Below are 26,787 nucleotides of genomic sequence, written 5' to 3'. Positions count from 1 at the left end.
CAATGCTGCTAGATTGTATTTTACCTTTTATATCGTCCCTATGTTCCTTTATACGATCTTTAAAGATACGTTTCGTTTTGCCCACGTAAAACGCCGGGCAAGAACATTCCAGGAGATACACAACCCCCTCCGTATTGCAATTGAAGAAGTAATTAATCTGAAAAGATTTTTTACTATTGCCAGAAAATGTCTTGGTCCTTTTCATAAAATCACATGTCACGCACTTTCCACAAGGAAAGTTGCCATTAGGGATGTGCTTCTTAAGCCAATTTCCTTCTTTTTCTGTGGGTTTAAATTGGCTCGAGACCAGGTTATCTTTGAGATTTTTTGCTCTTTTTGCTGTAAGGCTGGGATAAGTCCCAACTTCTTCAGCAATGTTGCCATCACTTAAAAGGATTGGCCAATGCTTATTAAGAACTGACTTAATGGTTTGCCAATGACAATTATAAGTTGTGGTTAATCGTATTACTGACTTTGTTTGTTTAGTCCTCTTGAACAGGAGATCATCTCTATCAATTTTTCTTGCGTGAATCATAGCTTTTTTAATCTTACGCCGTGAATAGCCACGCTCAAGAAACCTATCTTGCATGAGCTTTCCATGTTCCTCAAATTTCTCTTTCGACGAGCAATTGCGGCGTAGCCGAAGAAATTGTCCTTTAGGAATTCCTCCTATAAGGTGTCGGGGATGGTGACTGCTTGCCATTAACAGGCTATTAGTAGCCGTAGCCTTTCTAAAATTTTCAGTGACCAACATATTGTTCACATTTTTTACCTTAATGTCAATAAAATCAATCTCAGATTTACTAAAGTGCATAGTAAGTCGTATATTTAGATCATTTTGGTTCAAACTATTGACAAACTGCAATAATTCAACTTGATCACCCTCCCAAATGAGGAATACATCGTCCACATATCTCAGCCAGAAATTGATATGTTTAGTGAACAAATCATGTTGATAGACTGAATCCATCTCCCATTTGCCTAAATGTAAACAGGCGTATGTGGGGGCACATGTGGCCCCCATGGCTGTTCCTCTCAATTGTTTGTAAATTCTGTTATTAAACATGAAAACATTGTTATTGAGAATGAATCTTAGAAGGTCAACAATGAGCTCAGTATGTTTGGAAAATTTTGTACCTCTGCTTGACAGGAAACGTTCACAGGCTTTTATACCAGTATCATGTGGGATACTGGAATAAAGTCCCTCTACGTCCATTGTCACTAAAAGTGATTCTTTGTCAACTGGCATCCCATTGATTTTTTTAAAAAAGTCAGTTGTGTCAAGAACAAATGACGGTAAAGTCACCAAAAAAGGACGCAGAGCATGATCAATAAAGTGACCTACATGTTCAACCAGACTCCCGATGCCAGAAATGATGGGACGTCCAGGCGGACTCTTAATGTTCTTATGAATCTTAGGTATGCAGTAAAATATAGGCATAACTGGATTGTCTACCATCAAATAACCAAATTCTGTATTAGTAATTGTGCCATCATTTCTGGCATCGTTCAAAATTGTGAAAAGTTTTGATTGCAAGGTAGGCAGAGGGTTGAAGTCAAGTTTCAGATATTGATCTTTATCTGTGATATCCCTTTAAGGGCTATCCCCTCCCATCTCATGATCCTCCCTTTATTAGGCAAGTTCTATCAAACAGTCCTTGCCTGAAGATTGAAGTTAAACAACCACTACTTGTTGCTCATACTTTTCCCTTTCAGGTCATTTTTGTACTTTTGGCTTTACTTCTAATTTCCTGAAGTCTTGGATTATTTCCTTCTGACACCTACCATCATTCCGGATCAGATTCATACTCAGCCGGATCTACTTGCCTCCGCGTCCCGGAACTAAGCCACACACACGCCACGCTGTTCCCTAAACAGCGGTCACATCTCATCTCTCCTCTCACAAACTGGTTACCGGTATCGTATACTACATTAATGCTCACTGCATGTACTTGAAATAAGACTGCCATATCTGTACTTGTATTCTATTCTGAAATGCCAATTGCCTAACCGGATCAGTCTGTGCATATTATTCAGAGGTTATTTTGGTTAACTCCGCTAAAGTGGATTTTCATACTTGTCACTTAAAGCTACTATCAAGCTAACTATTTTTGCCTTCCTGTGCAAGACTGTATGAGTGATATTTGTACATATTTTAGTGTGATTGAGTGTGTGTGCGTGAAGATAGAAAGATACAACTTTAACTCAAGATTGGTATTAAGACTCATAACTGAGCGAATTCATTGCTTAACTTTTACAAGAGTTTCTAACTCCAATTTAATCAAGTCATTTCACTCCAGTTTAAGATTTCATATAAATGACTCACATTGTCTATTCAGGTAATTTTAAGTTGTAATTACTTGTTTAGCACAAAAAAGAGCAACAAACCTTTATTTAAAAGGAAATAACTTTTGAATCTTAACTGAGACATAACAGAATCTTCAGGCCAAAGTTTAGGGGAAATCTTGTATACAGATTATAAGATGGATCCCCAGGAAATAAAAAATCAATTAACCAATGTTTTTCAGAAACTTGATTATTTAAACAAAGGGTTAACTGAGGTTCAAGCAGAAATGGTAGCATTAAGATCCTTAGTTAAAGAATGTATTCCTACAAAAACTACTGACTGCCCTGAACCACATATACAATACCCTCAACCCTTCTCTGGCAAACGTAATGAGTATAGAGATTTTAAAAATGCATGTCATCTGCTATTCTCTCTACGCCCACGTACTTACCATTCAGAAAGAATTAAGGTGTGCACCACCATTTCATTTCTGCAAGGGGAACCCAGATCTTGGGCCAACAGTTTTTTTGAAACTAATAACCCAATCTTAGACTCATTACAGGATTTCTTCCTCGCCATGGCAAACTTATATGAGGATGCCAACACCCAGATTACTGCAGAAACTAAACTGCGCTCTTTAAAACAGGGAAAACGTACTGTCGAGGAATATACTACCGAATTTCAAATGTGGTCAAATGACTCTCAGTGGAACGAAATTTCTTTAAAAAATCAATTTCGTTTAGGACTCACGGAAAATTTAAAGGATGAACTCTCTAGGTTAGAGGTTCCTGAAACCCTCTCTGCTTTGATTAAATTAAGTACTACCTTGGACCGCAGGCTTCGTGAAAGAAAAGCAGAAAAAACAGGTTATGACGTTATACCTAAACGTTACTCCATGTATACTCCAACTTCTGAAAGATTGTCAGCTCCTAGTACACCTATGGAACTAGGGGTCATCAAGGGTCCTCTCACACCAGAGGAGAAAATCAGGAGAAGATTGGAGAAATTATGTCTCTACTGTGCCCACAAGGAGCATACAGTTGCTACATGTCCGATTCTCCTCAAACAAAAGAAGGGTAAGCAAGCTCAAAATTCTCAATTGTGCCATATACTCTCTGACACACAAATGACTATATTTTTTTCCTTACAGTGGGATCAGAGAAACTTACAAGCCACAGCCTTGATTGACTCAGGGGCTTCTGGAAACTATATTGATAGTACCTTTGTTAAAAATAATAAAATTCCATATGTGTGTAAAGCAAAACCTGTTTTTGTCAAATTGATAGATGGATCTCTTACACAACATGGTCCTATCACCCACCACACCATACCCTTACTCATAACAACTAAAGACGGACATACTGAATATATCACATTTGATTTAATTCCTATTTCTTTACACAGTTTCATTTTTGGGTATACATGGTTACAGAAACATAACCCTACCATAGACTGGACACTTAATGACCTAAAATTAGATTTGCCTTATTGTCTAAAGACTTGTTATCCTCACTGTACAATATCTGTATTGGAGAATGGTATACCCAAACCTTATCAGGACTTGGCAGAGGTCTTTAACATGAAAGAGGCAGAAAATCTGCCTCCTCATAGGGAATTTGACTGTCCCATTGATTTGATACCTAATAGTCAAATTCCACACGGAAAGATATATCCGTTATCTCAAAATGAATTATCTTTTGTAAGGTCTTATTTAGATGACAACCTTCGTAAGGGTTTCATTTCACATTCAACCTCTCCTGCAGCAGCAGGTATGTTTCTCGTAAAAAACAAGGATGGAACCATTCGTCCCATCATAGATTATAGAGCGTTAAATAACATAACAATAAAAAACAGATACCCACTTCCGCTTATACCTGAGCTTCTTGAACGCTTACATGGCGCTACCATATATTCTAAACTCGATTTGAAAGGAGCTTATAATCTCATACGCATCAAACAGGGTGACGAATGGAAGACAGCTTTTAGGACACGTTATGGGTTGTACCAGTATAATGTCATGCCATTTGGGCTAAGTAATGCACCCGCTACCTTTCAACATTTTATTAACGAGGTTTTCCGTGATCTAATAGACGTATGTGTTATAATATATTTAGACGACATTCTGATCTATTCAAAAAACATACAAGAACATGAAAAACACGTCCGTTGGGTACTTACTAGATTGAAGGAACACAAATTAAATGCTAAACTTGAGAAATGTTCTTTTCATGTACAAGAGATCAAATTTTTAGGTTATATCATAAAACCTGACAGAATACAAATGGATCCAGAAAAAATAAATGCAATTATAAACTGGCCGGTACCAACAACTGTAAAAGTCTTACAAAGATTCATTGGTTTTGCAAATTTTTACCGTAAATTTATTGCTAATTTCTTAATGATTGTGAAACCATTAACATGTCTAACTAGTGAAAAACAGAAATATAAATGGACAGAAGAAGCACAGTTATCTTTTAATACACTAAAGAAACATTTCACTTCAGCACCTGTACTTGCATTACCTGACTTCAACTCTCAATTTATCCTTGAAGTAGATGCCTCCAATACTGGAATAGGAGCAATACTTTCACAGAGAAACAAGGAAAAGACAGAGACACATCCTATAGCTTTTTATTCTAGAATGTTGACGTCTGCTAAGAGTAATTACAGCATAGGTGATAAAGAGTTACTTGCAATAAAATGTTCTTTGGAACAATGGAGACACTTACTTGAAGGATCCAGTCTTCCATTTCTGATCTACACAGATCATAAAAACCTTGAGTACTTGAAATCGAGTAAAACTCTCACTTCAAGACAAGCTCGATGGTCTATATTCCTAGACCGATTCAATTTCCTTATAAGTTACAAACCAGGAAGTTTAAATGTTAAGGCTGATGCCTTATCAAGAGTTTACGAAAAACAAATTTCAGATAATCTAGATTCTATTATACCTAAAGAAAAATTCATTGGAGTTCTAACTGCTATAGAAAAAGAAATCTTAGAAGTTCAACAAAGTGACTGCAATAAACCACCATCTTGTAAAGAAGACCTAAAGACAGGTCTATATTACTACAAATCAAAATTATTCATTCCTGAATCCCTCAGGATTTCAATCCTTAAACAAACCCATAATGGTACTCTATTCGGACATCCTGGTATCAAAAAGACAACCGAATTAACTAGAAGACATTTCTGGTGGCCTAAGATGAACCACGCAGTCTACGAATACGTAACGCATTGTGACGTATGCGCTAGAAATAAAGTAGAACATAAAAGACCAATAGGATTACTTACACCTCTGCCAATCCCAGATAAACCTTGGAGTACCATATCTATGGATTTTATTGTTGACCTCCCGAGTTCCCAACAAAATACAACAATCCTTGTAGTGATAGATCATTTGACACATTTAGCTCATTTCATACCACTAAAGGGGTTACCATCAGCTTTAACGACAGCAACAGCATTCCTAGACTCTATAGTAAAATTACATGGTTTACCTACCACAATTATCACTGACAGAGGATCACAATTCACCTCATCATTCTGGAAATCTTTATGCAAACTTTTAAAGGTTGATTCAAGATATTCCACAGCATTTCACCCACAGACCAATGGTTTAACTGAGAGGATAAACCAAACCTTAGAGCAATACTTAAGATGTTTCATCACTCATTTACAAGATGATTGGAAAGATTATCTTCCAATGGCGGAATTCTCATACAATAATTCAATATCAGCATCTATTAAAATGACACCCTTTTATGCCACTTACGGATATAACCCAAATACCATCACACTTTCTATGACTGAAGTAAGTTCACCTTGTGCTCAACAATTCACATCCAATCTACAGGACAGATTAGATATACTAAAATCTCATCTGTCAAACGCAAAGGCATATCAAAAAAGATACTATGATCAACATCATAGACTGAGTCCACATTATCAAATTGGAGACAAAGTTTTATTATCTATTAAAAACCTCAAGTTACAAGTTCCTTGTAAAAAATTGGCCAATCAATTTCTTGGACCTTTTGAGATTGATGATTGTAAACCCCAATGCTGTTAGATTGGTTCTACCTGAGTCATACAAAATACATCCCACGTTCCGTGTATCACTACTCAAGCCATATAACGTTGATTCCATCAACACGGGTCAACCCGCACCACCTCCTATTCTAGTTGACGACCAGGAAGAATTTGAGGTTCACTCTATTCTTGATTCCAGAGTACGTCGGGGTAAACTGGAATATCTTGTGAAATGGAAGGGTTATGGTCCCGAGGATAATTCTTGGCAACTTTTTTCGGATATTCATGCTCCCCGACTGATTAGGAAATTTCATTTCAGGTATCCCTGGAAGCCTCATTTGGGATCCCCTGGGGTGATCCCTTGACGGGGGGGAAATGTGATATCCCTTTAAGGGCTATCCCCTCCCATCTCATGATCCTCCCTTTATTAGGCAAGTTCTATCAAACAGTCCTTGCCTGAAGATTGAAGTTAAACAACCACTACTTGTTGCTCATACTTTTCCCTTTCAGGTCATTTTTGTACTTTTGGCTTTACTTCTAATTTCCTGAAGTCTTGGATTATTTCCTTCTGACACCTACCATCATTCCGGATCAGATTCATACTCAGCCGGATCTACTTGCCTCCGCATCCCGGAACTAAGCCGCACACACGCCACGCTGTTCCCTAAACAGCGGTCACATCTCATCTCTCCTCTCACATTATCTGACAATTGTCTCATTACCTCCTTGCAATACATAGTTTCATCCCATAGAACGACATTTCCCCCCTTATCCGCTGATTTGTACACAACGTTGGGGGCCGTTTTTAACTCTTTCAGAGCTTTTCGTTCTTTCTTGGTCAAGTTGTCATCAACAATGCCACTCAGTGGCAGTTCCTGTATCTCCCTTTCAACCAGTTTAACAAATAAGTTAACTGCAGGAGAGAAAGAAAGTTGCGGCATATAAGTGGATCTTTTCTTAAAATGAGAAGATAATTTAAAAGGTAAATCTATCTCTGACGCTAGAAAAGAATCTTCGTCAGAGGTCGATTCCTGATATAATTCATTAAGGTCCTGTAGCGCCAGCCTATCCTCAGTGGTCAAGCTCAGATCCTCAATTATATTCTTAGATCTATTTTTAAACATTTGAGAAAGAACTACTTTTCTAGCAAATCTGTGAAGATCTTTTAGAAAAGTAAACTTGTCAAATCCATTAGATGGACAAAATGACAAGCCACGCTTTAGCACACTGAGATGGCAATTGTTGAGGCGAAAAGAGGACAGGTTAATCACCTACAGGTTATCAGATGAAGGGGGTGCGTCTAGTAGGGTCTTCTGCCCCTCCGACCCCTTGGTCTGTAATTCTGCTGCCTCTCCGAACTCCTGCTGAATTCTCTGTCCCTGGACTGGCGGTAAGGATATCGTCTTCCTCCAGTATTTGTACCTGTCCCTATTCCATCTCTTCCGGCCCCCCCTCCTCCTTCTTGTGGGGTGGATGGGCCAGGGCGCGTCTCGTTTTTTGACATCCTATTGTCAGATTCTGCATCTGAACAGTCAGTCCCAGAATCATATGAACCACGTATATGTCTATAACTGTAAACCTGTTTTTTCTTATAGTCTTCCTGGTCCAGTTTTCTACCTTTTCTTAACTTAATCTCAGACTGCAATCTTGCAATCTGTTCCTTCATTTCACTATTGAGCTTTTCAAAATTTGAATTTTGCTCAAAATTATTAACAATGACAAGGGCCTCATCTACCTCTAGTTTCGTTTTCTCAAGTCTTTCTTTATTTCTCTTGACCATTTTTTTCATCAAAATTATTGAGCATTCTGACAGGCTGGTATTCCAGTCCTCTAAGAATGCCTCACCACCCTCATCACTGCGTAAATTGGTTCCAGGATCTAGCTTCAATCTCAAGCCCCTTTTTTCTCAGTGATTGTACTGGTCAGAGATTCATTCCATTTGTTTAATTTAGCTACACTTTTGAGCTATTTTTTATATAAAAAAAGAGTGCTTGATTCCCTATCTATACAGGGCCTTAAGAAATTTTTGATGGTCCTTGTTCTCCTCTTGTAGTTTGTTGAAGAATAATTTTTTATAGGGTCTGCACCACATTAAAATTATAATCTAGCATAACATTAATGTTTTCTAAAGTTTGATAAACAATTTTTGGAGAAAGACACATTTATAGTAGCCATTTGTCCTGTACCCTTTTTGGTTTTATATATATATATATATATATATATATATATATATATATATATATATATATATATATATATATATATATATATATATATAAATATAAATGTGTATATATATATATATATATATATATATATATGTGTGTGTGTGTGTCTCGATGAAAAGGCTGGTCTTTAATTTTTTCCAGGGCTGATTTTTATTCCCAGACTCTTGTGAGCTGCTGGTGCAATGCTGAATACGGAGAGCGTATTGCTCTCCACATTCAGCGATGTCTGTCGGACCTGATCCGCACTCTCGGATCAGGTCCGACAGACATTTGATAATTCGGCCTCTCTGTCTAAATCATGAACATTTAATTTTAATGTCCGTTTCCAGGACAGAAAAAGAACATGAGAATATGAGGTCTAAATTAACAATCTTCCTCTTTTTTTTTAAAGTTAAATTTTAAATGATTACATTTTTAAATGTTTTATATTTTTAATTCCTAAGTTTATAGTTTTCCAGAGTTTAAACTCACCAAACTATTTTTTTCCAAGGAAACCAACAAAAATAATTAAATAAAATCTACTATTCTTTTCTAAGGAGCTGGACTGGGAAGAAGTCAAATGTGTATGTATGTGTATGTGTTTGTGAAATGTTTAATGTCTAGGTATCACTGAAATAGTATAGCACAGAAGTAAATAAAGAAATTGATTGTGCTCAACCATTGGTAAGGGACACTGAACCAAATTTTTTCTTTTGTGATTCAGATAGAGCATGAAATTTTAAGCAACTTTCTAATTTGCTCCTATTATCAAATTTTCATCATTCTCTTGGTATCTTTATTTGAAATGCAAGAATGTAAGTTTAGATGCCGGCCCATTTTTGGTGAACAACCTGGGTTGTTCTTGCTGATTGGTGGATAAATTCATCCACAAAAAAAAAAGTGCTTTCCAGAGTCTGAACCAAAAAAAGCTTAGATGCCTTATTTTTCAAATAAAGATAGCAAGAGAACAAAGAAACATTGATGATAGGAGTAAATTAGAAAGTTGCTTAAAATTGCATGCTCTATCTGAATCATGAAAGAAAAATATTGGGTTCAGTGTCCCTTTAATGTGCCAAAGCACTAACATTTTTGAGCTCCACTTGTTATCCAGGCCTAAATGTATTTATCTTATCTTTTTTGATGTGATTATTTAGGGCTAGCTAAAAATAAGCTCCTGCAGTGATCTAAACAATCACTGTGTATAATGTAGTAGGGTAAGATAAACTGTACAAAACTCAATGGCATCCAAATGCTCTACACAGGGATGCAACAAGATGAAAGAGAAAATCAGGGTTCTCTTTTGTTGCCTGGTGAAATAGCCAAGTTTTAAGCTTTTTCATGGGTGTTGGAAAGATCTGCTACAGTGTGGCAATCTATTCTAAATGGGCATTCTCAGTACTGAAGGCAATCATTCATACATTGTTTATTTTCTATAGTTTCTGGGTGTATCAATGCTGTTCTCTGTTTTTGTATCTAACACCACTCACCTCCCACAAAAGATAGCTTAAGTTTGCTTGCCAATCTTATCTTGGACATTTGGACCTAGAAGCAGCAGTGTACTGTGAGACTCTGAGGAGTTTGAGGCTTGTCGAGACCGAGCAGTGACTGAGGCCTCGATGATTGAAAGTTCGTAATTTGCGGCGAGAAATGTGTATTTCTGACTCGCAACTCTCGCAAATTTCACGCCTTGCGTAATGATCGTATAAAGTGGGCAGTCCATTGTAAACAATACGTTACGCGATAAGCTGTCCATAGTAAACTATAGACTTCGCCTCCTTATATCATTTCACGAACCTCGAAATGGGTTTCCATATATCATTGCGTCGCTTCGTAATTTTAATGATTCACTTTATTTCAGTTTGTGTTTGCATATTTCAAAATGTAAAACTACAGTTATAGTATATTGTCTAAATACGTTATATCGTATTATTTTTAAAATGAAATAAATATTGTAAATAATGTTATTCATGTTATTTCGCCAAAGGATGTCTGGCGAGATATGTATGTGAGTTGAATGTGCGATTCGTATGGCGTATGTTTTTATATCATCGTAACATATCTGTGAAACTTGCGAGATTTACTCAGGTTACGCCCATGGAACGCCCATCTTACGCCCTCTCCTTCGCAATGAAACTCTCCTTCGCAATGAATTCTGCTTTTACTGTTCTGGTTATATTTTGTTATTCTTTTTTATTGAAATCGTACAATAAATATTTTTACGCTCTTTATTTAGATATTTTCACTCATTTGTCTTATTACGAAATTGCGTATATGTTTTAAACAATGTTCAATGTGCAATATTTGTTAACCAATCATATTTAAATAAACAGAAGTCAGAAATAATACATGAGTTTTGGACATTTAATATTTATAATATACAAATCTGAATTTCTAAGTTCAAAGTTGATAATACAATTGATCAATAGACACTTTTCAAAAAAAATTACGAATACAGAATTACACATACGAAGTGGGTATTTAACATTACGCAAACCAAAAAAACCATTCGCAGCGTATGTCGAATGACGAAAAAACGCCCATTTCGAATACATACACGCAATCAATTTCGAACACTTTCATTCATTCCGATATTATATTCGCACTCCTGTGCGAACATCTTTACATCATATCATTTTAAAAACCAGCTTTCAATCATCAAGGCCTGAGTGAAGCCGGCGGTCATCTTGGTTGCCGGGTGAAGCTACAGCGGCTTAAATTCCTTTGATACCACAAAGAGTTAAAAAGGTAATCCAAAAACCTCGACACGGGTTGGTGTAAATCTCAGCAGCGATTTATTCTACTCTGCAACCTAGATCAAGAAATAGAGGTACTTGGGGAAGGGAAATAGTACTACACCATTTCCTTTCTTTTTTTACACTACGCAACAGCTTAACAGCGGATTACTCGTACGTAGTGTATACCCGGTTCATGGTCCTCACTCACTTAATACTACCTACAGCAGACAGTACTACTATGGAGGGGGCTACTGATTTCTACAATAAGCTACAATGTTTACTCCGAGACCATCACACTGCTCTTGAGGAAAAGTTGCACGCAGCGTTTTGTTATAGTGGTACGCAATTTACTCAACAGCTAACCTCCCCCACAGTTACCTTAGCAGAGTGTGATGGTGGGGTGCTTTGGGGCCCCGGCGCTCTCCATCTCCTCCTGCCTGTCTGAAATCTAATCCTATGCTGTGTGAGGTTGAGAGGGGCTTGGCTGCGGCCGCAAGATCAAGGAGTGTTTGAGAGAACAATGTGGCTTTAATGTTGAAGGGCACACATACTTCTGTAGAGTATTGGTCGAGCGCGGCAGCATGTCAGGAGAAACCCATAAGGAGCCTGGCTCAGATTCTGGGTAAAGTTTGGATACATATTCCTAGCAACTTTCCAATCTCTATATCTCCTGACATTTTTTGTGCAAATTGGTTGCCCCTTCAGTGGGATCCTGGAGGCTCACCTTAGCCGGACATTGGTTGTACGTTTGTGAGACCTAGACTGAGCTAAATACAACAACTTTGTTGTATGTTCTAGTACTATCGCTACAATTTGGCATGGGAATAGACTGACACACATACGTTGAATATGGTCATCGGCATAGGCTATAGTTTTTCACAAGTACTCTATGCATCTTTGTGATAAATATCCTTATAGTTCAAACTGGTTCATTTTATACATATCTTTTAGAGCTAAACTGTTATTGATTGTAAAATTCAAGCTCAACTTTATATTGTTTTGTTGGTCATGACTTATAAACCTAGGATTCCCACTGCATTGCATTACATTATAGTATCAAAATGTTATTTAAAGTTTGCTATGTAGATTAGCTTCCCCCCTACCTAACCTACCTACACTAGAAAATGGGTTGCCACAGAGACTATGGGCTTACAGACTGAAGGTATGAAACCTGTTCCACCATACACATTACATGTTAAAAAAAATATTGTTTCGCCAGATCTTTAGCATTGACCACCCACTGATCACACATGGACCCCTTAGTAGCAGTTATCATTTTATATTAGCTCACAGATGTAGGGTACACCCAGATTATAATTGCACTATGTCACAACCCACCACTATTATATGGATTTGTTGACCATAGATCCCTGTGTATATCCTGTCTTCTATCTTGTTTTGGCGGGGGGCTGGGCTGCCAGCGGCCGGGGCGGTTAGGCTCACCCACCATAGATAACTTCCCCACAATACTTCAGGGATTCTATCAACATACACATTGGTCAAGGGAAACCCATTCAGGGCATCAATCTTATTTTATAACTGCAAATGACAGGCCTCTTATGAGGACATATATAGGCTGATGTTTGCTAAGCAATAATAAATTGCTTATATTCCATAATTTAATCCCACACTGACATTCTGACAGTTATAATTGAAGCTGGGTTCTAGTTTAACCATACTCCTCCTGATTGGGATTGTTTGTTTGTTCTTGAAGCTAGTTCATAATGTTACCCTTTTTCTTTAATGTGTGATATAGCGTGTAAACCTAATAACCCGTTGACGTTGTCGCTGGTCTTGTAAGGTGACGTGTAGTCTGGCTGTGAAAAACTTGTTAGCCTACTAGGGTGGGCTGGTCCCACTTTGTTACTCCTACTCATGGTTTCTACATGAACTATTTCTAAGCAAATGGCTTAGACTTTAAGGTTCCACCATGTCAGACAGGTCAATAGCCCAGTTTGCAATCAATTCCTCCATGTCTTCCTGTTAGCAACCCATGCACTTATGAGCTTAATATTGTAGTTTGCTTTCTTCTGAGTCATGATATAATAAACCTCCTATCGCCCTACCACAATTAAACAATCACCCCCCCCTCCATATAATGTACATCCTTGTTGTTGTGGAGGGTAACTAAGCGGTTTATCTTTTTTATACCACAACCGTAATAATAATAACTCTCAGCCTAATAGCCCAGAATCAGAAGTCTTAGGCTCTTTCGTATCTAATATTTTCAATCTCTATAAATTATAAGATACACATTGTTATCTAATTACTGTGTCACTCTGGGCTTCAGAATGATATTACTTACACCCATTATGTTAACAACTTTTTCAGTTATTTAGAAAATGTAATATCCTTGCAATGTTTTTTTTACACTCTCAAATTAACAGGTTGTCTATGTTTAGTTTATATCTGGGCCTCAATCCGATATACAGCATCGCCCGCAGAAGCCGGTGACGCCAAAATTTGCGCGGGTTTGGTATCCTATATACGGCGTATATTTCTGCCTTTGTCCGTCGTTTTTTGGCCCATAGACTGATATACAAAACACGCGCAGTTTGGTATCCAATATACGGCGTAAGGACTTACGCGCGCAGATTTCAGAAAATCTACTCCATTCTCATCTCGCCACAAATTGAAGGTGCAGCAACCCTTGCACTGACTTAGAAACCAACGTAACTCTCTGAAGGCCTAACAAGTGCATGCTTAACAACATACATATCAGCAGCTTGATCACAAATAGTTAACCTCTTCAAAGCATTTATTATTCCTGCCCCTGCAAGTTTGTCAAACCAATCACAAAAGGGTGCATCATGGGGCACAAGGGGTCAATCATGGGGCACAAGGGGTCATCATGGGGCACAAGGGGTCAATCATGGGGCACAAGGGGTCAATCATGGGGCACAAGGGGTCATCATGGGGCACAAGGGGTCAATCATTGGGCACAAGGGGTCAATCATGGGGCACAAGGGGACAATCATGGGGCACAAGGGGTCATCATGGGGCACAAGGGGTCAATCATGGGGCACAAGGGGTCATCATGGGGCACAAGGGGTGCTGGAAGCCCTACAATCCCCTGTTGTTCTGTCTACACATGCTGATTCTATAGTTGCTGCTGAGGTCCATGGTGATGGTGCTGCCCCTGCTGCAGCTGGTCATCGAATTACATACTGCGGATTTCCACTGCATGTAAGTGAAACTACTACATCCCACCCCTATTCCCTTAACCACCCTAATTACTGAAAATATAGCATTATCATGTTTTGGTCACTATGATTTATTGACTATCATTTCGAGGAATGAAAATGGATGTTTATACCTTATGTTCACACCTTCTGTAAAAACATTATTATTTAGATATATATACCCATGTGCAGGGATAGGCAAGGTGTCCTTCACTAAAAGTCTTCACCTTAGAAAATGTCCACCACAGCCTTGGCTCGTGCCTATCCCTGCACATGGGTCAATTTCTATTGGATGTGAGAAACCTTGATTTACATCTTAAAAGTGAATATCACTATATGTACCCTTCATACACAACTATGTGATGTGGTTTAGAGAACATGAATATGTCATAAACATGATGATATTACCTTTTCTGGGCCATTTCCACACAGGCCTTATTATATTTTTCAAAAATATTAGTGTACTAAAACACCCCTCACATGGATGTGGATGACAATTATATGGTAAATAACAGAGGACAAGATTTAGGATGAAATATAACAATATTTTTATTTTTTTTAGGCTTCTTAGATGAGGGGGCTGAGGTGCCTGGAGTGGCTCTCCTGCCTCTCCTGGGTTGTGTGGATTCAGAGGATTCTGCAGGAGTGCTGGCCACAGATGAGAGGCTGGAGGGAGTGTCCTGCTGGTGTTTGAAATGCTCCACCAACACACCCAACAGTTGGTTTTGTTCCCACCGTCTGTTGTCAGTCTGCATCTGCATATCCGAAATAACTCTCAGCATCTGAGATTGGTTCTGGATGATACCACTTAAAGATGCTGCCATGTCCCGTTGCAGCTCAATGGAACGCTGTAGTAAAGTCTGTTGGCTCCTGTAAAACCTGCGTTGGTCTCTCTGCATTCTCTCGCAGGTTGATGTGAGCCTCTCGCAGGTTGATGTTTGCCTCCTCTGGAGGGCAATGTATTCATCACCCAGGGCAGAAGTCAGAGGATCTAAAGGCTATTCACCAGCAGGGATTATAGGCGCAGGTTCACCTCTAGCTGCTGTTGCATCTGGAACAATGACAGCTGGTGCCTCAGGATGAACAATTACAGCTGGTGCCTCAGGATGAACAACCCCAGCTGGTGCCTCAGGATGAACAATGACAGCTGGTGCCTCAGGATGAACAACCCCAGCTGGTGCCTCAGGATGAACAATGACAGCTGGTGCCTCAGGATGAACAACCCCAGCTGGTGCCTCAGGATGAACAACCCCAGCTGGTGCCTCAGGTGGAACTACAAAAGCTGGTGCCTCAGGAGGAACTACCACAGCTATATGCTCCTCTTCATATGCTGGAGCTCTTCCAAGGGAAGTGGATGGTGGAGCTCTCCGGGTGGACTGGTAGTCCCATTGACGACTGGTGTGCGACCACTCAGCCTGACCAGTTTGTATGTCCTGGTGGTAAAAGTCCTGACTGGCCTGATATTGGGAGGGGGGGGTAAAGACATCTACCCTTTGGGGATGCCTTGGCTGCCCCTCATAACCAAAAAAATAGTCCTCCGGCCAGGGCTCCTGCCAGGGCTCCTCTTCAAATCTTGGTGGCATGACGTATGGGTCCTCAACAGAGGCAATCCAACCCACCTCATGCCTGGGAGCATACTGTTGAGGGATTCTCTGGCCTGGTGGTTGTGGTGGAGGCATTCTCTGGCCTGGTGGTTGTGCTGGAGCCATTCTCTGGTGGTTGCGGTGGATGCATGGCCGTTTGCACCCTGGTGACAGGAGGTTCTGTGGAGGAGTCAAATGATGAGAGGTATTAGTACAATCATATATATAAATATCCACCGTTAGTAGAAATAAAAGTCTTTATAAGACAGAGCGTTAAATCATTGCTGTAGATTTATTCAAATACACAAACAGGTGAACACCACTCCACACACACCTCAGCCACATCCTGTGGGATGTGGCTGAGGTGTGTGTGGAGTGGTGTTCACCTGTTTGTGTATTTGAATAAATCTACAGCAATGATTTAACGCTCTGTCTTATAAAGACTTTTATTTCTACTAACGGTGGATATTTACAAAGAATTGCAGCATTGGAGGTTGCTGCAAAAGAAATCCTAGTCACAGGTTCTTCACAGGTAACGCTGTCCGGTGAAGCGGAACACAGCTATCTTTCCGCCATCTTGCATGAGTGAGGCCGGATAACAGTGAGTAACCTGGTTTGTCAATTTGTTTATTCTGTGGAGGCTGACTTCAAATATTCTCACAACTTCTTTATATTAAGAGTGATACTAGATTTTACACCTGTAATTGGAAGCGTGAGTTCTGGCTACGATTATATATCCATATCTACGCAGTAAGTACTGAGCCTACCGTTATGGAGACAAACTTTGTTGAACTTTACCTGTAATGCACTTGTAAAATATATGTGAACAACCAGAGTGGAGAACCCGGTATTGTGGTTTCTAGTCCTGTCAATATATCTGCCATAAATCATACACTGTTCGAGATTGATAGTGTTGTGTATCATTATTTATCATAATTAGCAAATGGTATTGGAATATATTTTTCCACGGTTAAAACTACGCAGTGTGCATGAGTTTGTATGGTCAATCATATATATATCCATGTGGGCATACAATGTACATTGATACATGCTAGGGCCTATACTCATTCTCATGTCAAACTATATAACATGCATGTGCACATTGTGATTTGTAATATGAGGAATTTTAATATGCAAAGTATACAGGTATGTGTTTCATACAATAGTTCTGTGTACATGTCAGTGATGGAGAAAATGTGTTCTTTAAGTGACACTATGGTCACACAATTTCCTTTAGCCTGATGTAGGCACATAACGTGCTTTCTGGAGCTAAAAGTATTGTGATGGCTATAGTGTCCATTTACTGAAAACTCTACATGTGGCTTGTGGCCTGTGTTACTCCGAGACATGTTAGTATTTAACTATTCCACCTCATATCATGAATTTCAATGTGTTAAGTAGCATTAAATGGACATTAAACCCATTTTTATTTTTTCATGATTCAGCTAGAGCATGCAATTTTAAACAACTTTGTAATTTACTTCCATTACCTAATTTTCTTCATTCTCTTGATATTCTTAGCTGAAAAGCATATCTAGATAGGCTCAGAAGCTGCTGATTGGTGGCTGCACATCAATGCCTCATGTGATTGGCTCACCCATGTGCATTGATATTTAATAAACAAAGAATAAAAAAATAATGAATCAAATTAGATAATAGATGTAAATTGGGATGTTGTTTAAAACTGAAATATCTATCTGAATAATGACATAAAAAGCTTTGGTTTAATGTCCCTTTAATGTGAAATCTAATTGTAGATGTTTTTGTTAGTAGGCCAAATACCATGCTCCGCATTGTGTACATGAATGTGTGACATTAAAGGATGTTATATCTCAAATACATATAATACTGGTGTGTGGGATGTTACTCACCAGCATGCTGTGCTGATGTTGCAGTCCCTGAGTCAAGAGCCCCTGGGAGTCCACGGACTGCTGTGACGCTCAGGGACCTGCGAATGATCTCCTGCCACTCCTTGACCCACCTCTTGCAGTCATTCCACCTTTTCTTGAGCCCATCCACATTCCTCCTCTGCTGGGCCACGCTGTTGACTGCCTCCTCGACCCTCAGCCATGCATCTTTACGCCTTCGGGCAACTCCTTTGCCCTTCTCTTGGCTAAAGAGGGCAGTGTGGTTTTCCATGACGGCCTGGACTAGCGCAAGGTTTTCGGCAAAAGAGAAGATGGGGCACCTCATGCGCTCCTCATCCTGGGCCACCTGGCTCCCTCCCTGGGATGTCCCTGGTGTGGGTTCCTCCCTATCCTCTCCCTCCTCCCCCCTTCTATACCCATGTGCACCCTCTGTCCCTCTTCTGAGTGTGCCTGGCCTTGGGGCAACCCCACTCCCATCCTCCCTTCTAAGTCTCCCTCTCCCCACTCCACTCACTCCCTGACGGGGACCCTGCTGCTCCTCCTGTCCATAATCCTCTCCCTGCAACTCCCCTTCCCTCCTCCCCCCCGCCCTATCACTCCCTGTCATCCTCAAACTACACACACTCACACATTCACTCCCACTTCAATCACACATAATCACAACCAAACACTCAGCCTATCACACTGTAAAAGATAAATAAAATGTGTGAGGAGAAAAAAAAAAGTGTTGTGTATTTTGTATATGTGTGTATGCAAAATGTGTGCAATATGTTAAAAAAAGTGTAAGTAAATGTACAGGCTTAACAATCCAACAATCCGACCTAACTAACTCAATGAAATGCTCCTCTCTCACTACTCTTACCACTAATCTCTACTCACTGTAGTGTGCTGTAGCTCCAAGAACCAACCAAACACACTAAAGAAAATGGCCGCTGCGCATGGGTTTATGTATGAATTTTGAATGGCGTAATTACGTGTCACATCTTTTAGAACTGGCCGTTGTTTTTTACTATTCGTAGCCTAATTTGCATAAAATTACACTTTATTGAGACTTTACGTGAACAAAATACTGGCGTAAGTACTTGCGACGACTAAAATGTGTATTTGTGCACATTTTAGTTGATCGCCATTTTTTCCTACTTACGCCAGTTTAGCATCTGACGGCGCAGTATAATGGATAGGTCGAGTTGCGAGGTGAAATTACGGGTAACTCGGGTTCCCTTGCTTGCGCCGAAAACTACGACCTATATCAGATCGCGCCCCTGATGTCTACCTTGTTATTATATTTCCCTATGCAATTTTTATATAAATAATTAGACCCAAGTGGTCTTAAGATGTTTACTGGGGGAAATATTTCTATGACAAAAATGGAAAACATGAGGTTCATCTTTTGAATATCTAAATGTTTGGATATTGCATCAGATTGGATTGTAAACATTTCCTAGGACACTTGATAAATTTTTGTTCTACATATTTGTGGCTCCATAGGAGCGGGTATAGTTAGTGTATGGATAATTTAGAGGCCTGTTGTAAATTATTGGTGTGATGTGTCCTATACCTTAATGATGACAATTGTCTGTATGCTTCTTTGAGAACCTCAATAAAAATTATAAAAAAAAAAAAAAAAAAAAGAAAGAAAGAGACTGGACCAAAGGTGAAAGGTGAGGAACAGAAATACATTGATGCTGTAATATAAATGCATCAGGGGTTTAGATATAATCGATACGTTGTGCACTGTGTTTTATATTTATTAACATGTCGTAGTTTTTTTGTGATGTTTCTGCGCTTGACGCTTATCATGTAGACTAAAAATACTTAGCTTTCATATATAAATAGAGACATTAGTAGAATAAACTATACAAATTAGCAGCCGGGGTAAAATTCTAGAAGCCATTCTTGGGGTTTGTATACCCTTGAAGTTGGTGTATATTTTTATGTTTTAGTTATAAGTAACACTTGCTCTGTGTCCTCCAAGCCAAAAGAAAATGTGTGACCCTTTAGATAAGCAAATGTTATACCTAATAGTTTAAAGGTACGTGTCTGTATTATGCTAATGAAAACTATAATTTATTAAATATGATTGTTACATATTATAAAAAAAAACAAAAAAAACAACACTGTTTAATGTACAATGAAATCAACAAAAATAATTCAATAAAATCTACTTCTTCTTTTTTTGGTTAACATTTGTGCCAAAATCTATTTCTGAATAAATTAAGAAACATCCGGCTAGATTACGAGTTTTGCATTATGCGCGGTGCGGTACTAACTTAATTTATTGTCACCGCTCACTTCCCTACAGTGCTGGTATTACAGGTTTACAAAAACCCGGCGTTAGCAGGCAAGAAGTGAGTGTAAAGCAAAATTGAGCTCCATACCGCACTCCAATACCAGCGCTGCTGAAAGCTGCGGTAAGCTGGTTTTACGTGCTCGTGCACGATTTCCCCATAGACATCAAGGGGGAGAGCCGGCTGAAAAAAAGCCTAACACCTGCAAAAAAGCAGCGTAAAGCTCCGTAACGCAGCCCCATTAATTCCTATGTGGAAACAAAATTTATGTTTACACCTAACACCCTAAAATGAACCCGAGTCTAAACACCCCTAATCTTACACTTATTAACCCCTAATCTGCCGCCCTGACATCGTTGACACCTACATTATACTTATTAACCCCGAATCTGCCGCTCTGGACATCGCCGCCACTATAATAAACATATTAACCCCTAAACCACCGCACTCCCGCATCACAAACACTAGTTAAATATTATTAACCCCTAATCTGCCGCCCCTAATATCGCCGCCACCTACCTACATTTATTTACCCCTAATCTGCCGCCCCCAACATCACAGCCACTATACTAAATTTATTAACTCCTAAACCTAAGTCTAAACTAAACTACCAATAGCCCTTAAAGAAATCAGCTTTTACCTGTAAAAAAAAATACAAACAACCCCCCAACAGTAAAACCTACCACCCACACAACCAACCCCCCAAATAAAATCCTAACTAAAAAAACCTAAGCTCCCCATTGCCCTGAAAAGGGCATTTGGATGGGCATTGCCCTTAAAAGGGCATTTAGCTCTTTTTCCTCCCAAAAGCCCTAATCTAAAAATGAAACCCACACAATAAACCCTTAAAAAAAACCTTACACTAACCCCCAAAGATCCACTTACAGTTTTTGAAGACCCAACCATGGAGCATCCTCTTCTCTTGACGTCTAAAGAAGAATGAAGGTTCCTTTAAGTGACGTCATCCAATTATGGCATCCCTTGAATTTCCGATTGGCTGATAGAATTCTATCAGCCAATTGGAATTAAAGGTGAAAAAATCCTATTGGCTGGAAGATAGAAGATGTCACTTAAAGGAACCTTCATTCTTCGTTAGGCGTCAAAAGGAGAGGATGCTCAGTGCCGTATGTCTTGAAGACGGACCCGCTCCGCGCCGGATGGATGATGATAGAAGATGCCATCTGGATGAAGACTTCTGCCTGGTTGGATGAAGACTTCTGCCCGGTTGGATGAAAACTTCTGCCGCTTCGTTGAGGACTTCTGCCAGCTTCGTTGAGGATGGATGTCGGGTCTTCAAAAACTGTAAGTGGATCTTTGGGGGTTAGTGTTAGGTTTTTTTAAGGTTTTTTCTGGTGGGTTTTATTTTTAGGATAGGGCTTTTGGGCGGAAAAAGAGCTAAATGCCCTTTTAAGGGCAATGCCCATCCAAATGCCCTTTTCAGGGGAATGGGGAGCTTAGGTTTTTTTAGTTAGGATTTAATTTGGGGGGTTGGTTGTGTGGGTGGTGGGTTTTACTGTTGGGGGGTTGTTTGTATTTTTTTTGCAGGTAAAAGAGCTGATTTCTTTGGGGCAATGCCCCGCAAAATGCCCTTTTAAGGACTATTGGTAGTTTAGTTTAGGCTAGGGGGGGTTTATTTTGGAGGGGCTTTTTTATTTTGATAGGGCTATTAGATTAGGTGTAATTAGTTTAAATATCTGATAATTTCTTTTTTTTTTTATTTTGTGTAATTTAGTGTTTTTTTGTAATTTAGGTAATTGTATTTAATTAATGTAGTTGATTTAATTGTAGTGTAAGGTTAAGTGTTAGTGTAAGGCAGGTTAGGTTTTATTTTACATGTAAATTTGTATTTATTTTAGCTATGTAGTTATTAAATAGTTAATAACTATTTAGTAACTATTCTACCTAGTTAAAATAAATACAAACTTGCCCGTAAAATGTACAGTTATATTGTAGCTATCTTAGGGTTTATTTTACAGGTAAGTATTTAGGTTTAAATAGGAATTATTTAGGTAATGATAGTAGGTTTTATTTAGATTTTTTTTAATTATATTTAAGTTAGGGGGTGTTAAGGTTAGGGTTAGACTTAGGTTTAGGGGTTAATAATTTTAGTATAGTGGCTGCGACATTGGGGGCGGCAGATTAGGGGTAAATAAATGTAGGTAGGTGGCGGCAAAGTTAGGGGCGGCAGATTAGGGGTTAATAATTTTTAACTAGTGTTTACGATGCGGGAGTGCGGCGGTTTATGGGGTTAATATGTTTATTATAGTGGCGGCGATGTCCGGATCGGCAGATTAGGGGTTAATAATTTTGTTTTATTATTTGCGATGCGGGAAGGCCTCGGTTTAGGGATTAATAGGTGAGTTTTATGCTACAGCTTTGTAGCGCAAAACTCATAACTACTGACATTCAGTTTACGGTATGGATCTTGGCGGTATAGGGTGTACCGATCACTTTTTGGCCTCCCAGGGAGACTCGTAATACCGGCGCTATGGAGGTCCTATTGAAAAAGGAATTTTTGAAAGCTGTGGTAATTACGTTGCGTTACGACCAAAAAAGTGTGCGGTGCCCCTAAAACCTGCAAAAGAGCCTTAACGCTGCTTTTTCACTCATAACGCAAAACTCGTAATCTAGCCGAATGTTATTTTATTATTTTTATAAAGAAATATAGCTACTAAAGAGTTTGAATCATCCTAAAAAGTCTTCTAACATTGTTTCAATTTACTGACAATCTTATATTAAATATAGACATGAAGCACATCTTCCTTTTGTGAAAGTGAGGTCAAAAAGCAAATTCAGTAAATCCACATGTTTTTTTTGGCCTCTCAGGGGAGCAGGTGATAAAGCACAAATTATAAACATATTGTCCCTTTAATGATATGAACTACTTATAGTACAAGTGGAAAGTATATGCGGCTGTAAGTTCGCAATTGTGTTTTGCACATTGGTAAACACTACAAACTGAGAACTCTGGTTAAGCAAAAAAAGTTGAAAAAAAACGGCGATGTCAGCCGAGAAACGCGTTGCTGTGCTAGTTTTCAATAAATGTGCTAGTTTTTAATAAATGTTTTAACTTTTGACTGCTCTCTGTCCATTTAATCTACTTAGCTGCCACTGGGATAACCACACCACACTGTGCTGCGGCGGGTTATCTGTAAACTAGTGGAATCACCATCGGCTTTTTAGTTGTGGAGTCACACCCTCTTCCTCTTGTGGATATATCCTTCAGTGAGGGCTCACCGGTGTGGGGTAAGAATGGAGTTACCTTCCAGTACACATCTCTCATGATGGTAGTGGAGCCTAGCTGTATGTAGCAAGGATGTTGCTACTAGTCTTGGAAAGGAGCCAGCCGAGAGGTTTTGAGGTCCCAGCACACTCGACTAGCACATTAATGCTTTACCACAAGTGAAGAGTGCAATAATACCCAACCTTAATTTCATTTTGAATTGTATATATTACACTATGAGGCACCTCTTCTTTTGTTTCTTTCTATAGGAGACTACACGTGGATTTTTCTGATATTTGGAGAGTGCTAATGAACACTGTGGAGATTTAACAATTTAGACACTTTTGGTATAATACTCGTTTCTGTATATTGCGCCCTACCTTACACTAAATTACAAATAGCCATTAAAAGGGCTTTTTGCAGGGCATTGCCCCAAAGTAATCAGCTCTTTTACCTGAAAAAAAAGAACAATACCCCCCCAACATTAAAACCCACCACCCACACAACCAACCCTACTCTAAAACCCACCCAATCCCCCCTTAATAAAACCAGAAAAAAACAGAATTCTATCAGCCAATCGGAATTAAGGTAGGAAAAAATCCTATTGGTTGATGCAATCAGCCAATAGGATTGAAGTTCAATCCTATTGGCTGTTCCAATCAGCCAATAGAATAATGTAATATAGGTGGCGGCGGTGTAGGGGGGGCAGATTAGGGTTAATAAATATAATGTAGGTGGTGGCGGTGTAGGGGGGCAGATTAGGGGTTAATAAATATAATGTAGGTGGCGGCGGTGTAGGAGGGCAGATTAGGGGTTAATAAATATAATGTAGGTTGCTGTGGGCTCCGGGAGCGGCAGTTTAGGGGTTAAACACTTTATTTAGTTGCGGCGGGGTCCGGGAGCGGCGGTTTAGGGGTTAATAAGTATAATGTAGGTGGCGGCGGTGTAGGGGGGGCAGATTAGGGGTGTTTAGACTCGGGTACATGTTAGGGTGTTAGGTGTACACGTTCCCATAGGAAACAATGGGATATCGGGCAGCAGCGAATATAAGCTTTCGCTGCTTTCCGACTCCCATTGATTCCTATAGCATCCGCCACCTCCAGGGCGGCAGATTAAAAACCAGGTACACTGGGCCGGAATAGTGCCGAGCGTACCTGGTGGAAATTTGATAACTTCCTAAAGTAGTCAGATAGTGCTGAACTTGCGTTCGGAACATCTGTAGTGACGTAAGCATCGATCTCTGTCGGACTGAGTCCGGCGGATCGTATGTTACGTCACAATATTCTACTTTTGCCGAATGATGATTTTTTAGGACTACTCAGCCGAGACAACTAACTGCAGAAAAAAGATGACTCCTTTCTGTTCAGGTCTCATTAAAAAATGTTTGAATTCCTTCCTAGTCTATCCTGCAAATATTACAGTTTTGGAGGAAGGGAAGTGGTCTCTGATGAGTAACCCTGAAGAAGCATGCAACTTTATGAAAAAGTTTAAAAACACTTCACTTCTCTTGCAGACTGGTTAAAATAATACTAGTGCTCAATGGGAAGTTTTGTTTTTATTTGTTGTGTTTTGTTGGTTTTTTTTTGTTTTTTTAATGGAAAGAAATGTTATAAATCTTGATTTAATATAGTATCCTGGAATGTCCAGGTTGTCACCTTCCCAATAAAAAGAAAAAGCTATAATTAAGCATCTAAAGTCTCTTAAATCCCACATTGCCTTCCTTCAAGAAACATATTTGCAGCAGAAAGAAATTTGTAAGCTTAAGACTGGTTGGGTAGGGGAATTTAATAGCTACACCTTGCTCTGGAAGAAAAAGAGGCGTTGCTATTCTTTTACATAAGAATCTTAAATATGAAATTATAAATGTGGAATTAGATCAAGAAGAAAGATTTATTATTTTACAAATAAATTTGTATAGGTAAAGTTTTATTCTGTGTAATGTTTATGCCCCTAATAATTGGGACAAGGAATTTTAAGGTAGATTCATTAGAAAATGAATAGATAGTAAAGTAATTGTGACTGGTGACTTTAACCTTATGGGACATATTTATAATGATCCTTCAGGCTTGCCAGAAACACAAGTTATGAAGCAGCAGTCTAAAGACTGCTGCTCCATAACCTGTCCGCCTGCTCTGAAATCGACAGAAATCAACCCAATCCCATATGATCAGGTTGATTGACATGGCCTGCTAGCGGTTGATTGGCTGCAAATCTGCAGGGGGCGGTAATGCACCCGAAGTTCACAAGAACTGCTGGTGCAATGATAAATGCAGAGAGCATATGCTATCGGCATTTATCGATGTGCAGCAGACATGATCCGCAATATCGGATCATGTCCACTCGCACAATGATAATTCGGCCCCAAAATCTCAATTCCCTTTAGATCGCTTTTATCAAGGTATATCTATGCCTAGATCCTACAAATGAGAAATAAACTTGTTCCAAAAATTTAGGAATATGTTAAATTTAAAAGATTTCTGGAGACTACACAATCCAGATGTTAAAGGATTTACTTGTGAGTCAAAAAATTTATAAAACATTCTCCAGAATAGATTATATTTTAGTGAATGAAAACATAACAGGGTGGGATATTAAAGCAGATATATTACGAATTATTTTGTCAGATCATGCCCCAATATCTTTACATTTCTTGTTTAATACTATTAAAAATTACTTTTTTTCAATAAGCTTCCTAAAATATCTATATACAAATGTTAAATTCAGAAATTAGCTTATGGAGAAATGGAAAGAATATGACTCATATAATAAGAAGTCGTTAAATAATTCTGAGATCTACTGGGAAGCATCAAAGAGTTATTAGGGGTGAAGTAAAAGCCTATCTATGCAAAAACAAAAAAAGAATAATGCCTGTAATTTATAACTTGGTAAATCAACTTATTTACACATATAATGCATATTTAAGAGATCTCCCAAATGAGAATTGGGGCTCATTCATGCAAGCCAAAAGCTCCTTTATGGAGGTATTAAGATTGAATGTTAGGCTTTATAGATATGGATGAAAGATGGGTAAGTGCTTATCAAACCTGATTAAGCAAGTTAGAGGCTCTAATATTATTGAAGTTTTTCAGTAATATAGCGCCTTGAGACCCTCACGGGTGATTAATTTGCGCTCTATAAGTACCCAATAGATAGAGATAGAGAAAGGATAAAATAATTACGGAGACTACTGATATAAACCAAGACTGTTTATTACGTTATTTCTCAAAAAAAAGGTAAAAATCCTAAAAATTTAGATACTTACTGCCCGATATCTCTTATGAATTCAGATTATAAACTATTGTCTAGTTTTATTGCATTAATACAACAATCAGTATTATCATATTTAATACACATGGATCAAACTGGCTTCATAAATGGAAGG

The sequence above is a fragment of the Bombina bombina genome, chromosome 6 (genome assembly GCF_027579735.1).
Source record: "Bombina bombina isolate aBomBom1 chromosome 6, aBomBom1.pri, whole genome shotgun sequence".
Classification (NCBI taxonomy): domain Eukaryota; kingdom Metazoa; phylum Chordata; class Amphibia; order Anura; family Bombinatoridae; genus Bombina; species Bombina bombina.
Note: the sequence above shows the minus strand (reverse complement) of the source record.